The sequence below is a fragment of the Megascapheus bottae genome, chromosome 1 (assembly GCF_031878675.1).
Source record: "Megascapheus bottae isolate mThoBot1 chromosome 1, mThoBot2.hap1, whole genome shotgun sequence".
In the NCBI taxonomy this organism is placed as follows: Eukaryota; Metazoa; Chordata; class Mammalia; order Rodentia; family Geomyidae; genus Megascapheus; species Megascapheus bottae.
Genome location: NC_143509.1, coordinates 10,850,408 through 10,867,253, shown reverse-complemented (window position 1 = coordinate 10,867,253; position 16,846 = coordinate 10,850,408). Strand labels below are relative to the sequence as shown.

General features: G+C 40.9%; 1 pseudogene; it reads left to right on the top strand.

Moving 5' to 3' along the window:
* The first annotated feature begins 14,879 nt into the window (after positions 1 to 14,879).
* On the top strand, positions 14,880 to 16,719 carry LOC150068392 (olfactory receptor 7D4-like; annotated as a pseudogene).
* Positions 16,720 to 16,846: the final 127 nt, after the last annotated feature.

The following is a 16,846-nucleotide window of genomic DNA, read 5'->3' as shown; positions in this document are numbered from 1 at the left end:
GAAAGTCTGTGGAACTCTTATCTCTACCCATAAAAGTGCTGGAAGTAAATGGGGCAACCTGTGCTCACACCTGAATTCTGGCTACTCGGAGCCAGACATCTGAGGATCACAGATTAAACCCAGCCTGGACATGAAAGTCCATAAGACTCTTACCTCCAATTAACCACCAGAAAACTAAAAGTGGTGCTGTGGCTCAAACAAGGAGAGTGTTAGCCTTGAGAGCTCAGAGATAGTGCCCAGACATAAAATTCAAGGCCCACAACAGAGAGGGGGGGAGGTGCGCCCTCACTTGTAAGGGAACAACAAACAATGAGAAACCTGGAAGGTCCTAAGATCTAGATTAGATGGAGCTTGCATTCACCCCTGTCACTCAGCAGAGCAATCCATCAAGGAAAGAAAAATCTGCATCCAGATTTGAAAAACAAATCTCAGAATGTCACTGTGTGTACAGGATGTGACCTCCACTAAAGGAACACCAAAAATCAGTTCTGATGCCACTGGCTCAAGCCTGAACCCCCAGCTACTCCACAGGCTGAGATCTGAGGATGGAAGCTCACAGTCGTCCTGGGCAGGAAGTCCTCCAAGACCTTATTTGCAGTTAAATAGGAACAAGTGAGAAGTAGAGTCATGGTAAAAGTGGAACCAACCTTGAGCACAAAAGGTTAGAGAGAATTCCCAGGCCCTGAATTCCAGGCCAGGAACCAACACACACACACACATACACACACGCACACACACAAACACACACGCATATACAATACCCGTCTTTCTATAGGATCATAAGGTGATCATATGTTCGTGGTTTTATTTGGGGGGGTTCATTTCTTTTTTGGTGTGTGTGTGTGTGTGTGTGTGTGTGTGTGTGTGTGTGTGTGTTGCTCTTGGAGCTTGAACTCAGAGCCTGGGCATTGTCCCTGACTTTTTTTGCTCAAGGAAACTGCTCTACTACTCGAGCCACAGCTCCATTCTGGCTTTTAATGGTTTGTAGACGATAAGACTCTCACAGACTTTTCTACCACAGCTGGATTCAGACTCTAAATCCTCACATCTCATCCCCCTAACTAACAAGGACTATAGGCCTAAGGCAGCAGCACCCAACTAATATTGTTTTCTTTTTTCTTTTCCTATTCCTTTTATGTCAGTCATTGGACTTGAACTCTAGGCCTGGGTGCTGTCCCTGAGCTCTTCAGCTCAAGACTACTACCCTACTACTTGAGCCACAGCCCCACTTCCAATTTTCTGGTGGTAAATTGGAGATAAGAGTCTTAAGGATTTTACTGCCCAGACTGTCTTTGCACCAAGGTCCTCAGATCTCAGCCTCCTGAGTAGCTAGGATTACAGGAGTGAGACATCATGCCCGGCGGTGTTTTCTAAGCTGACTTCATAGAAATCCATCAATTGGGTGGAAGGAAGATGGCGCAGAGACAATAGGGATGCTGCCTAGCTCTCTCTCACAGAAAGAGAGAAACAGGGAGTCTCACGAGCCAATTACTGTAACAAATCCACAACAAACTCAAACAGCAAGGGAGAAGGACTCAAACCAGAAAAGAAATCCAGATAAAGCTCACATCCAACTTTCTCAAAGAAATCGGAATGCGAGGACTCCTCCCCCACCCCTCGCAGCGGTGGTGGAGGGCGCCGGGCCGGGCAGCCCAGACCCACAGAAACCAGCATAGGACTGGGCCAGCAAGCCGCGAAAGCAGCGGAACCCAGATGCGGAACCAGAACAGAAAGCAGCAGAACCCAGACACAGAATACAGGCGCCGGAGGAGACCGGAGGGGAGTGAAAGACTCCCCACCACCGTGGAACACCCACAGACAGAGCACAGAGGCGTGAGTACTACAGCGCATCCCAAACCACATAGGGAAAGCAGAGCGGGTGCCAAGCAATAGAACTTAATTCAGACCCTTCCACCGCCCGAGAAAGACTGGCAGGAGCAGGGGGCAAGGAATTTAGAATCCTGTCCCTTCCCTCAACAGCCCCCTCCCTCAGGCCATTGACTGGAGATTGACAGGCAGGCTACCTAAGACCCAGCACCCCACCAAAGGAGGCGGAGCTGTCCCAACTCCCACCCACCCAAGGGGCTCAACTCGCAGCCCTCTCACTGGAGACTGACAGGTGGGCAGACCATAAGACTCAGCATCACACCAGGGGAGGCAGAGCTGTCCCAGATCCCAACCACCCATCAGGCTCCTCTCCCAGGCCACTGGATCTGGAGAGGGGAGGGCGCTGGGACCCTGCCTTACAACAGCGGGTAGGGGTTGAGGGAAAATAGGAGCCAGAATCTTGATCGGGGCATCCTCCAGCTGGGAAGCCTGAGCAAGACAGCACCGAGGGGGCCCACCACAGTCACAGACTCTCTGACAAAGCAGTAGAAACACAGCAGGGATCTGAAGGGCCAACCAGTAGCCAAGCTGGCCTTCCGAGAATCAAAAAGGCGCAGCTCCGCCCTTGGAGCCCACATCCTCAGCTGGGCCCCGCCCCTGGGAACAGAGCGGTCTCCTGCTGGTCCTACTGAGAGCCCCTGGAAACTCTCAAACCCCAGACCCTTGGCTGGGGGCCACCCCTGGAAGCAACACAGGAAAACATCTGCCCAGCGTGCTCAGAATGAAGCTCGCAGATCCATCCCATGGTCCACTGTGAGGCCACTGGTTGGGCTAAGAGCTAGTCATGCAGCACCACATAAGTTTTATTCTAATGCTTTCCAAACTTTGTACTCAAATACGCTACCTACTTACCAACTTAGGTCAGTTATCCTTATGCTATACCTTTTCTTCATTACCATAATATTCTTACATTCCTATGTTAATCCTCTTGTACCTCCCCTGACCTCTCTCATTCTATTTTTCTATCTCTGGTCCTCTGTTCGTCTTTCAACCCTTATAATGCATGGATCTACACTTGATGGCTGTTGAGCAATACTGTATATCTAGGTGTTTAATTATTCCCTAGGCTCAGAGGGACTTAAAGACAATAGAGATTGGATTGAGAGGCTTATTGTTTTGGGTGTAAATCGCTTATCAGTAGTTGTATCAGACTGGTCTGTAAGTGCACAGGAAGAAAGAGTAATAACACCAATCAAAAATTGTGAGCATCTAGTGTCTGCCAGCTACAGAGGGCAGGTTGGTTATATCTAAAAACTATAATCCTGTTTAGTATTAATCTTGCTTCCAGTTTCAAATGGGCAGAACAAGAAACTCAAGAAAAATGTCAAATCAAGAAACAACATCCCCACCCAATGTAAACAGACAATGGAACAGTCACTGGCAAACCTAGAGGAGAGTCTTCCAAGTGCTATACAAATGCAATTTATAAACATCATTAATGAAAAATGTGAAAATATAAAGAAAGAGATAAGGGAGGAAGCCTTAGCTAAACAAGAGGAAACCGTAAACAAGGTGATAAGTGAAAAAGAAGAAGCCATAAAGGAGGCCATAAAAAAGGTTTTTCAAAGAAAGATGGATAAATTCATAGAATCCACAAATAAAAATGTGACCAAACTCCAGCAAATGTCCAAAGAAAGTAAAGCTACTGAGCAAACCACTCAAATGGAAATCAAGGAGCTAAAGAAATCCATACATGTTCCAAAAGAAGAGATGCAAGGCATCGAAAATGAGCAACTAGAAGCAAGGGAGATGAAAAATAAAGTAGATAGCTTTGATAGCAGGTTAGACAATGCAGAGGAGAGAATTTCCGGGGCTGAACATAATTTAGTTATTATAGAGAAAGAACAGAAAAAGAGTCAATCCAAATCAAGGAAATATGAGAGAGCATTTCAGGAGGTCCAAGATACAATTAGAAAGCCTAATTTAAGGCTAATTTGTATTGAGGAGGGTCTGGAGAAAGAGGTCAATGGTATTGGAAATATACTTCAGGGAATCATCTCAGAGAATTTCCCAAACATCCAGAAGGGCAGGCCCATCCAGATACGAGAAGCTTTTAGAACCCCAAACAGACCTGACCAGAAAAGAATATCCCACTGCCACATCGTAATCTGAACTGGATCAATAGAAACCAAAGAAAGGATCCTAAAGGCAGCCAGGGAAAAGGGATCAATAACCTATAAAGTCAGGCCAATAAGAATAACCCCAGATATCTCAGCAGAGACCATGCAAGCAAGAAGTGACGGTAAGAATATATGTCATGCCCTTTAGTCAAATAACTACCAACCAAGAATACTGTACCCAGCTAAGCTCTCATTCATAACTGAGGGAACAATAAAAATATTCCATTCCAGGGAAAAGCTGCAACAATATGTGGCAACAAAATCAACAAGACAGAGAATTCTCAAAGATGTTCTATACATAGAAAACCAAAATAAATGCAATATAGGGAAAGAAATGGCATCTAAACACCATACCATCTAAGGACCACAAGAACTGCCAAGACACAGGCCCTAATAAAACCTTTTGAAAATGGTAGGAACTAATAAATATCTCTCAAGTCTAACTCTCAATATCAATGGATTTAACTCTCCAATTAAATGGCATAGACTGTCTAGTTGGATCAAAAAGGAAGAGCCATCGCTCTGCCATCTTCAAGAGACACATCTTACCCCCCCAAAACAATCATATTTTGAAAGTGAGAGGTTGGAATAAACTCTATGAAGCTAACAGCCCCCATAAACAGGCTGGAGTTTCCATCCTCATATCAGATAAATTAGTAAGAAAAGACAAAGAAGGTTACTACATAGTACTAAACGGATCTTTCCTCCAGGAAGATATAATGATCCTAAATATTACAAACCAATTCCGGAACTCCGAACTTCATCAAGCACACTTACACTGAAACCATACATAGATCGAAACACAGTGATTGTCAGTGACTTTAACACACCACTCTCACCTATGGACAGATCAACAAGGCAAAAACTCAACAGAAAATCCTTATAACTGAACAACTATATAGATCACCTAGATATAACAGACATCTGCAGAATATTCCATCCAGCAAAAACACAATATACATTTTTCTCCGCAGCACATGGAACATTTTCCAAAATGGACCACATCTTAGGCCATAAAACAAACCTGGACAGATTCAGAAACACTGAAATTATTCCCTGCATGCTATCAGACCACAAAGGCATCAAATTGGAACTGAATACACATCTCCACCAACGAAAACCCTGTAACCCATGGACACTGAACAACACATTGTTGAATCACAAATGGGTCATCGAAAAGATCAGAACAGAAATCCAACAGTTTATGAAATTTAACAATAATGAGCACACAAAACACCATCTCCTTTGGGACACAGCAAAGGCAGTACTCAGAGGAAAATTTATAGCGCTGAGTGCCTACAACAACAAGTTGGAAAAATCGCAAACCAACAAGTTAATGTCTCACCTTAAGCTCCTGGAAAAAGAGCAACACACCGACCCTAATCCCAGTAGAAGAAAGGAAATTATTAAAATCAAAGCACAAATAAATGATTTGGAATCAAAAAAAACAATAGAAAGAATCAACAAAACAAGGAGTTGGTTCTTTGAAAGAATTAACAAAATTGACAAACCCTTAGCAAATATTACCAAAAAGCAAGAAATGAACAAACTCGCAGACGAAAATGGCAATATCACAACAGAAATTACCAAGATCCAGAATATCATGAGGGAATAGTTCTCAAACCTTTACAACAACAAATTTGAGAATCTAGAAGAGATGAATGAATTCTGAGGCAATATTAACATACCCACACTGAACCAAGAAGAACTAACCCAACTCAACAGGCCTATTTCAAGCTCTGAAATAGAAACGGCAATTAGAGAACTTCCACCTAACAAAAGCCCAGGGACAGATAGATTCACAGCTGAATTTTATAAGGTCTTCAAAGCAGAGCTCACACCAATACTCCTCAAGCTCTTCAATGAAATTGAAAATGAAGGTTCTTTACCAAACTCATTCTATGAAGCCAGTATAACCCTCAACCCCAAACCAGACAGAGATTCATCAAAGAAAGAGAACTATAGACCTATCTCTTTGATGAACATCGATGCAAAACTTCTCAACAAAATACTGGCCAACCATATACAACAACTCATCAAAAAATTATACACTATGATCAAACTGGATTCATCACAGGGAGGCAAAGCTGGTTCAACATACGCAATCCAATTAATATAATTCAACACATCAACAGCAGCAAGGACAAAAATCACAATATTGTCTCAATAGAGGCAGAAAAGGCATTTGAAAAGATCCAATACCTCTTTATGTTAAACGCTCTGGAGAAACTAGGAATCCATGGAACATTCCTCAATATAATAAAGGCTGTGTATGACAAACCCACTGCTAGTATTACACTTAATGGTGAAAATCTAAAGCCATTCTCTCTAAAATCAGGAATGAGACAAGGATGCCCACTCTCTCCACTCCTGATTAACAAAGTACTAGAATTCCTAGCCAGTGCAATAAGGAAAAAAGCAAGCATAAAGGGGATCCAAGTAGGGAATGAGGAAGTAAAACAATCCCTCTTTGCAGATGACATGATTCTGTATTTAAAGAATCCTATAGACTCTACTCCCAAGCTCCTTGAACTGAATCAAAACTTTGGAAGGATAGCAGGCTATAAAATCAACCCTCAAAAATCAACTGCCTTCCTTTAAGCCAATAGTGAGAGGAACAAGGCAATAATCAGGAAAGTAACTCCTTTCACAATAGCCTCAAAGAAAATAAAGTAACTAGGAATTACCTTAACTAAGAATGTAAAGGACCTTTTTTTAAAAAAATATATTTTTATCGTTATTAATAGAAGGGTTACATGATATTTGCCAGATAAATGGTGCCTTAATTCTCACACATTGAAACCCTTTCACACGTCATGATCTCCATTTCCCTTCCCCCCCATCCCTCACCTTGTTTTCCCCCGTTCCCTATCCAATTTCAAATAACCAAATACAAATATATCCAATATATCAGATAACAAAGTGAGATAGTGTAATAATATGAGATAACCAAGTACAGTAGAAGTGATGAGAGATAACATAATACCTTAAGAACAGCAATGATGAATTATATGGCTTATGTTTACATCATATTTTACATGACAATTTTAACAAACAATGTTCAAGGAGGAAATCTCTAATTATATTCTCTGGGACTTAGTCTTTAGAACTTAATCCAAATTAGGCTAATGGTTTGTATGTCATAGAAACATATCAGTTTATGAAATAAAACATTATGATTATAGAGTCATAGGTTTTTTTGTCTATATACTTATGTTTGTATTTCCATTACCATGTCCATTGCTTTGGGTATGCAGTTATTGAGTCCTCTCTCTTGAACACTTTGGTTTTATTTATTTTTTTGAACACTTTTTATTTTTTTTCTTTTTTATTGTAATTAGTAAATGGGGTACATGATATTTGCCAGATAGAAGGTGCATTAATTCACATACATTGATACCCTTTCACATGTCTTGGTACCCATTTCCCTCCCCGCTCACACCCCCTTCCCGTGTTGGTTTTCCCCCCTTCACTATCAAATTTCAAATATCCAAATACAAATAAATTCAATATATCAGATAAAAAAGTGAGATACTATACCAATATGAGATAACCAAGGGATAGCAAAGGAGATGAGAGACAACATAGTACATTAAGGACAACAATCATTCATTATATGGCTTTTGTTTCAATATCCTGGAGGTCCTTTCAAATAGCTTCACATTATATGGCCTTATGTATCAAGATTTTGCTCTATTGCAGATCTCTGCTAGTAGAGCCCAATGTTTCTACTGATTATGACAAATGAGGGAAACCATTCAGCCTAAGTTCCTTTGAGTCTGGCTTCACTTAATATGACTTTTTCTAGGTCTTTCCATTTCCTAACAAATGGGGTGAAGTCATTCTTTGTGAAAGCAGCATAGAATTCCATTGTGTACAAATACCACAACTTGTTGATCCACTCATCAACTGAGGGACATCTGGGTTGGTTCCATATCTTTGCTAAGGTGAATATTACTGCAATGAACATTGTTGTGCTAGTGGTTTTAGTATGTCCTTGTTTCTGGATGGTTGGGTAAATGCCAAGTAGTGGAATTGCTGGGTCAAAGGGGAGTTCTATGTTTAGCCTTTTCAGGCACTGCCACACTGCTTTCCATAGTGGTTGAATGAGTTTGCACTCCCACCAACAGTGTAGTAGTGATCCCTCCTGGCCACATCCCCTCCAGCATCTGCTGTTATTCGTTTTCTGGATCCTGGCCATAGTAACTGGAGTGAGGTGGAATCTTAGACTTGTTTTGACTTGCATTTCTTTTATGGCCAGAGATGTTGAGCATTTCTTCATGTGTCTATAGGCCATATTGGTTTCTTGTTCAGAGAAGACTATCTTTAAGTCTTTGCCCCATTTTTTAATGTGATGGTTGTTACTTTGGGGGTTAGTTTTGGAGTGATTCAATTTTTTGAGTTGTTGATATATTTTAGATATGAAGCCTTTGTCCATTGTTTGGTTGGTGAAGATCTTCTCCTAATCTCTAGGCTTCCTGATTAGTTTACTAGCTATGTCCTTTGCCATACAAAAGCTCTGCAGTTTAATGCAGTCCCACTTATCCAGCCTTTCTCTGATTTGTTGTGATTCTTGGTCCTTATTAAGAAAGTTTCGACCTGTGCCAAGGAGGCCTAGTGTATCTCCGATTCCTTCCTGTAAATTTTTCAGTGTGTCAGCTTTTACCTCCAGGTCTTTGATCCCTTTGTAGTTAATTCTAGTGCAAGGTGACAAAGAAGGATCCAGCTTTAGTTTTCTGCAGATGCTTAACCAGTTCTGCCAGCACAACTTGTTGAAGAGGCTGTCTTTCTTCTATTCTTTTTTTTTGGCTCCCTTGTCAAAGATTAGGTGGACATAGGTCTGTGGTTTAATATCTGGGTCCTCAGTTCTATTCCATTGGTCTTCAGGCCTGTTCCTGTGCCAGTACCAAGCTGTTTTGAGAATTATAGCTCTGTAATAGAGTCTAAAGTTTGGAATTGAAATTCCTCCAGCGCTGTTCTTTCTGCTAAGAAGTGTTTTTGCTATATGGGGTCTTTTGTTATTCCATATGAAATTTTGGATTGCCTCTTCTATTTCTTTAAAATGTGACATTGGGATGTTGATGGGTATTGCATTGAATTTGTAGATAGCTCTTGGCAAGATTGTCATTTTCACAATGTTGATTCTTCCAATCCAGGAGCATGGGAGGTTTTTCCATTTCCTTAGTTCTGCTTTAATTTCCTTTTTTAGGGTTTTAAAGTTTTCATCAAAGAGGTCCTTTACATTCTTAGTTAAGCTAATTCCTAGGTACTTTATTTTCTTTGAGGCTATTATGAAAGGAGTTGCTTTCCTGATTATCGCCTCGTTCCTCTCACTGTTGGCATCACGGAAGGCAGTTTATTTTTGAGGGTTGATTTTATAGCCTGCTGCACTTCCAAAGCTTTGAATCAGCTCAAGGAGCTTGGGAGTAGAGTCTATAGGATTCTTTAAATACAGAATCATGTCATCTGCAAAGAGGGAGTGTCTTATTTCCTCTTTCCCTACTTGGATCCCCTTTATGCTTGCTTCTTGCCTTATGGCACTAGCTAGGAATTCTAGTACTATGTTAAAAAGGAGTGGAGAGAGTGGGCATCCTTGTCTCGTTCCTGATTTTAGAGGGAATGGCTTTAGATTTTCACCATTAAGTGTAATACTAGCAGTCTGTTTCTCATACACAGCCTTTATTACATTGAGGAATGTTCCATGGATTCCTAGTTTCTCCAGAGCTTTTAACATAAAGGGGTGTTGGATCTTGTCAAATGCCTTTTCTGCGTCTATTGCAACAATCATGTGATTTTTGTCCTTGCTCCTGTTGATGTGTTGAATTATATTCATTGATTTGCGTATGTTGAACCAGCTTTGCCTCCCTCTAATGAATCCAGTTTGATCACAGTGTATAATTTTTTTGATGAGTTGTTGTGGACGGTTGGCCAGTATTTTGTTGAGAAGTTTTGCATCGATGTTCATCAAAGATATAGGTCTATAGTTCTCTTTCTTTGATGAATCTCTGTCTGGTTTGGGGATGAGCGTTATACTGGCTTTTTAGAATGAATTTGGTAAGGAACCTTCATTTTCAATTTTGTTGAAGAGCTTGAGGAGTATTGCTGTGAGCTCTTCTTTGAAGACCTTATAGAATTCAGCTGTGAATCCATCTGGCCCTGGGCTTTTCTTAGGTGGAAGTTCTCTAATTGCCATTTCTGTTTCAGAGCTTGAAGTAGGCCTGTTGAGTTCGCTTAGTTCTTCTTGGTTCAGTGTGGGTATGTTAATATTGGCTCGGAATTCATCCATTTCATGTAGATTCTCAAATTTGTTGTCGAAAAGGTTTGAGAAGTATTCCCTCATGATATTCTGTATCTTGGTAATTTCTGTCGTGATATTACCATTTTCATCTGCGATTTTGTTTATTTCGATATGCTCTCTTCTTTTTTTGGTAAGATTTGCTAAGGGTTTGTCAATTTTGTTAATTCTTTCAAAGAACCAACTCCTTGTTTTGTTGATTCTTTCTATAGTTTTTTTGGATTTAATAACCGCATATTAAAGATACCATGCGCCTTTTGTTCCTTAGGTCTTGACTTGTCTCACTCAGCATGATTCGCTCTAGATTCATACACTTCCCTGCGAATGGCATTATTTTCTCTTGTCTGTTGGATATGTAGAATTCCGTTGTGTATATATACCACATTTTCTCTATCCATTCATCTGCAGTAGGGCATCTGGATGGTTTCCGTTCCCTGGCTATTGTGAATAGTGCAGAGATGAACATAGCTGAGCAGGTGTCTTTATATTATCCTGGGTCATGCTGTTCAGGATAGGTGCCCAGAAGTGGTATGGCAGGATCAGAGGGAAGGTCTATTCTCAGTTCTTTAAGGAACCTCCACACTGCTTTCCAGAGTGGCTGATCTAGCTTACAATCCCACCCGCAGTGCAGTAGGGTTCCTTTTTCTACACAACCCCGCCAGCAACTGTCATTGTCTTAGTTCAAAATCTTGGCCATTCTTGTTGGGGTAAGGTGGTATCTTAGGGTTGTTTTTATTTGCATTTCCTTTATGACCATAGATCATGCACATTTTCTCATATGTTTTCCTGCCATTTCAATCTCTTCTTCTGATAGGTCTCCCTTTAGTTCCCTTGCCCATTTAGTGAATGGTTTATTGGGTTTTTGGGGGATTACTTTCTTGAGTTCCCTGTAGATATTTGATATTAAGCACTTGTCAGATATATTGTTGGTGAATATCTTTTCCCATTTGGTTGGCTGTCTCTCTACTTTTGCAATTATGTTTTTATCTGTACAGAAAATTTTTACTTTTAGGTAGTCCCATTTATCGAGTCTCTCTCCGATCTGTTGTGACCCTGGGATTCTGTTCAGGAACCTTTTGCCTGTGCCTATGAGTTCATGTGTCTCTCCTACATTATCATGTAGCAATTTCACAGTCCGGTCTGACGTTGAGGTCTTTGATCCACTTTGAGTTAATGCTTGTGCATGGCTAAAGTCTAGGGTCAATTTTTAGTTTTCTGTTTGTGGCTTCCCAGTTTTGCCAGCACCAATAATTGAATAGACTGTTTTTGTTCCATTGTACATCTTTGCCTTCTTTGTCAAATACAAGTTGCCTATAGGTATACGGTTCTATTTCTGGGTCTTCTATTCTGTTCCACTGATCTTCTGGTCTGTTTTTGATGAAAATTTTAAAACCCTAAAAAAGAAAATTAAAGGAGAACTAAGGAAATGGAAAAACCTCCCATGCTCCTGGATTAGTAGAATCAACCTCGTGAAAATGACAATCTTGCCAGGGCCATATACAAATTCAACGTAATACCCATCAATATCCCAATGGCATTCTTTAAAGAAATAGAAGAGGCAATCCAAAATTTCATATGGAATAATAAAAGACCCCGTATAGCAAAAACACTTCTTAGCAGAAAGAACAAAGCTGGAGGAATTTCAATTCCAAACTTTAGACTCTATTACAGAACTATAATTATCAAAACAGCTTGGTTGGCACAAGAACAAGCCTGAAGAACAATGGAATAGAACTGAGGACCCAGATATTAAACCACAGACCTATGTCCACGTAATCTTTGACAAGGGAGCCAAAAAATAGAATGGAAAAAGATAGCCTCTTCAACAAGTTTTGCTGGCAGAACTGGTTAAACACCTGCAGAAAACTAAAGTTGGACCCTTCTTTGTCACCCTGCGCTAGAATTAACTCCAAATAGATCAAACACATGGAGGTAAAAGCTGACACACTGAAAAATTACAGGAAGGAATAGGAGATACACAAGGCTTCCTTGGCGCAGGTCAAAACTTTCTTAATAAGGACCAAGAATCACAACAAATCAGAGAAAGGCTGGATAAGTGGGACTGCATTAAACTGCAGAGCTTTTGTATGGCAAAGGACATAGCTAGTAAATTAATTAGGAAGCCTACAGAGTGGTCCAAGATCTTCACCAACCAAACAACGGACAAAGGCTTCATATCTAAAATATATCAACAACTCAAAAAATTGAATCACTTCAAAACCAATCACCACAGTTACAACCATCCCATTGAAAAATGGGCCAAAGACTTAAAGAGAGTCTTCTGTGAAGAAGAAACAAAAATGGCCTATAGACACATGAAGAAATGCTCAATATCTCAGGTCATAAAATAAATGCAAATCAAAACAACTCTAAGATTCCACTTCATGCCAGTTAGAATGGCCAGGATCTGGAAAACGAATAATAACAGATGCTGGAGGGAATGTGCCCAGGAGTGATCACTACTGCACTGTTGGTGGGAGTGCAAACTCGTTCAACCACTATGGAAAGCAGTACGGCAGGGCCTCAAAAGGCTAAACATAGAACTCCCCTATGACCCAGCAATTCCACTACTTGGCATTTACCCAACCATCCAGAATCTAGGGCATACTAAATCCACTAGCACAACAATGTTCATTGCAGCATTATTCACCACAGCAAAGATATGGAACCAACGTAGATGTCCCTCAGTTGATGAGTGTTTTTTGTACACAATGGAATTCTATGCTGCTTTCAGAAAAATGATATTGCCCCATTTGTTAGGAAATGGAAAGTCTTAGAAAAAATCATATTAAGTGAAGTAAGGCAGACTCAAAGGAACTTAGACTGAATGGTTTCCCTCATTTGTCATAATCAGTAGAAACCTTGGTTTCTCCTAGCAGAGATATGCAATAGAGTAAAACCTTGATACATAAGACCATATAGTATGAAGCTAATTAAAAGGACGTCCAGGATATTGAAACAAAAGCCATATAACGATTGATTGTTGTCCTTAATACACTATATTATCTCTCATCTCCTTTGCTGTCCCTTGGTTATCTCATATTGTTACAGTATCTCACTTTGTTATCTGATATATTCAATTTATTTGTATTTGGCTATTTGCAATTTGACAGGGAAGGGGGAAAACCAAGACGGGGCAGTGGGGGGGAGGGAAATGGGTACCAAGACATGTGAAATGGTATCAATATATGTGAATTAATGCACCTTCTATCTGGCAAATATCATGTAACGCTTTTATTAATTACAATAAAATATAAAAAATCCATCAATTTGGCTGAGAGGGATTATAACAGAATGTAAGGAACTTGAGGCTGATATGGGAGAAATGAAGATCAGAAAATACAAATGTCCAGTTAGCCAGGGAGGATACATTCATTAAATAATAATAATTAAATGATCATACATTTATTAAATCCAGTGAATGGGGCACTGAGCTATTCTTGTAATATCCTGAATGGATACTAAGGGTAACGTATATGAAGTAACAAATATAATTTTATAGATGGAAACATTTGGTAGTGTGCTCAGTTTCTCAGTGTCCATATTAAACATGTGATTTCTATAACTTCAGAACATGAGATTCTTTTAAAATAATGAATAAAAACCAAGAAATTGTTTTTCCCTATAGAGATCAAGTGATCTATTACATGTCCAAATATTCTTCAAGACAGTGAAAAGACCTGCCTCCAGAGATTTATTCCCTATTGAAATTAACAGTTCCTTTAAGGATTCCTTCTTATTTTCTTTAATCAAAACAAAAGGGAAAAAAACCAAAAAGAACTATGTTCCCCTTGGAATAAATTAATTCCTCTCTCCCTGTAACAGCTACAATATTGCAAGAAATTAACCTAAATCTGTTTATCCATGATGTCATCTTCATTTTAACTCATGGGAACAAAATGGTTTGGAGACCAGAAAGATATTTTATTCCATGAAGACAATTATTTCATGAAATACAGTTCATTTGTTGAGATCTTAGTAGATTCATCGATTGACTTGCAAGAAACTGCACAAGCTTCGGATGCCCTTCTCTGAATCCAGTCTCCGTGAAAACCCTAGCTGAAAAAGTTCTGAGAAGGAGTTGGGGAATAAGAAATCTTCAGTGGTAAAAAAAAAGAAGACAGAGCCACAGTAGCCTGATAAAGAGGGGCGAAATGTAAATTTATGTCCAGTGAGGAGAAACTAGAAAAAAAGGACCAGAAGTGGGCTCACGTCTGCAGTTGAGGTCCCAGATCTCCAGGTAACTTATCATCCTCATGGAGCTCATGCTTTGGAAACTCTGATTTCCCTTCTTTCTCCAGCCTACAGCACCTTTCTCATGAAGTTCCTTTCTGGAAAGTCTCTTGCTCTTCTCCAAGAATCAGCATTATCTGTCAGCTATGCTTTATCCAATTATGTATTTATTAATCACCTGCTTAAAGATCCATGTGCACCAGGTATTGTCTGTTGGGTTCCATGCCACTGAACTTCCTTGTTCTCTAGGCCTGAGCTTCTTTTTTACCCTTTCTCATATTTTGGAAGAAATCACCTAGAAGGAATTCTCTGTCGGGAGGCATCCACAGCTATGTTGACCAGCCATGGTATATTTCATCCACACAGGTAACAGATGTGTCATGTTGAGAACAGCTTAGCCCCCGAACGCCGCCTGGACTCCAGGCAATGAGGCTGAATGACATCCGGGAAGTCCATGTACTGAGATCTTCCCCACAAATGCTCCCATTCCTGTGATAGATGCTCGCTCCATGGCCTGCACACAACGGGAGGACAACTGAATCCTATTACATGGTGAACATTCCCTCCACCAGGAAAATAGGTAAAAGAGTTAATTGTACCTGAGAGTTGAAAGCGCTTCCTGAAAGGTGAAGGCAGTGGAAAAGGTGGGCAGAGAAATGGAGAGAAGAAAGGTGGGCAAAATCATTCCTAATATTCAGTGTACAAATGTGAAGCTGGAACTGAGTGAACTGAGGAGGGGTTGGAGTGGGAGGAGTTGTGGTGACATGGATGAAATGGTCTTTTACTCAAAAACTGATCATTGAATTGCAGCCCCATTGTAAAAGTAGGTAAGAATAAGGTTTAGAAAAATACATTTCATAGGGACTGCAGCACAGCCTACTGATAGAGTGCTTGCCTAGCATGCACGAACACCTGAGTTTGAATCCTCAGTACCACACACATAGAAAAAACTGGAAGTGCTTCTGTGGCTCACTTAATAGTACTCTAACTTTGACAAAGCCAAGGACAGTGCCCAGGCCTTGAGTTCAAGCCTCAGGACTACCAAAACACAAAATTTCACAGTCAGTGAATACAGGATAGCTATATTTACACATATTACAATATGAAAGTGAGTGGAGCCAATCTAGGCTGTGCAGGTCAACCTGGGAAACAAAAAAGACATCTGGCAGGGGAAGGGCATGACCACCTGAGCTGGCAGTGGGCATTGATTGAACTTTTCCTTACTTGCCCCAAGGAAAACAGCCAGGGCTATGACAGCATAAAACCACACAGGGGAATCACCATTCCTCCTGCTGGGCCTCTCAGATGACCCTCAACTCCAGCCCATCCTCTTTGGGCTCTTCCTGTCCATGTACCTTATCACTGTGCTCGGAAATCTGCTCATCATCCTGGCTGTCACCTCTGACCCCCACCTCCACACCCCCATGTACTTCTTTCTCTCCAACCTGTCTTTTGTGGACATCTGTTTTACTACTACCATCCCCAAGATGCTGGTGAGCATCCAGACCCAGAGGAAAGACATCACCTACCCGGAGTGCCTCACTCAGGTGTATTTCTTCATGATTTTTGGTGGAATAGATAATTTCCTATTGATTGTGATGGCTTATGATCGCTTTGTCGCCATCTGTCACCCACTAAAGTACCCAGTTATCATGAACCCTCACTTCTGTAGCCTCCTGGTCCTCATGTCTTGGCTTCTCATTTTCTGCATCTCACTACTCCATGTTCTACTGATGAGGAAATTAACCTTCTCCCCCCCGGAACCACCATCCCCCATTTCTTCTGTGAACTAGCTCAAATTCTCAAAGTGGCCATCTCTGACACCCTCATCAATGACATCTGTGTGTACCTGGCTTTTGTGTTGTTTGGTTTGTTTGCTGCCTGAGGAATCTTCTTCTCTTACTGTCAGACCCTCTCCTGCCCAACATGGCTAGCAAGCACAAAGCCTTCTCCATCTGTGGCTGTCACCTCTGTGTGGTCTCCTTGTTCTACGGGACAGGACTTGGGGTGTACCTCTGCTCTGCGGTGTCCTCCTCTGCCCACAGAAGCAAGGTGACCTCGGTGATGTACACAGTGGTCACTCCCATGCTGAACCCCTTCATCTACAGCCTGAGGAACCAGGAGGTGATGGGGGCCCTGGGGAGACTGCCAGGCAGAGTGGTCTCCTGTCTTGATGGATTATGAAGCACAGAACAAAGTAGTCCACTGCAAGAGGGAAGACTAATTGGCTGAATATCAGCATCACTGATTATTTTCCTTCATTATAGGACTCAGTATATGTGTATACTGAGTATATATATATATATCCATC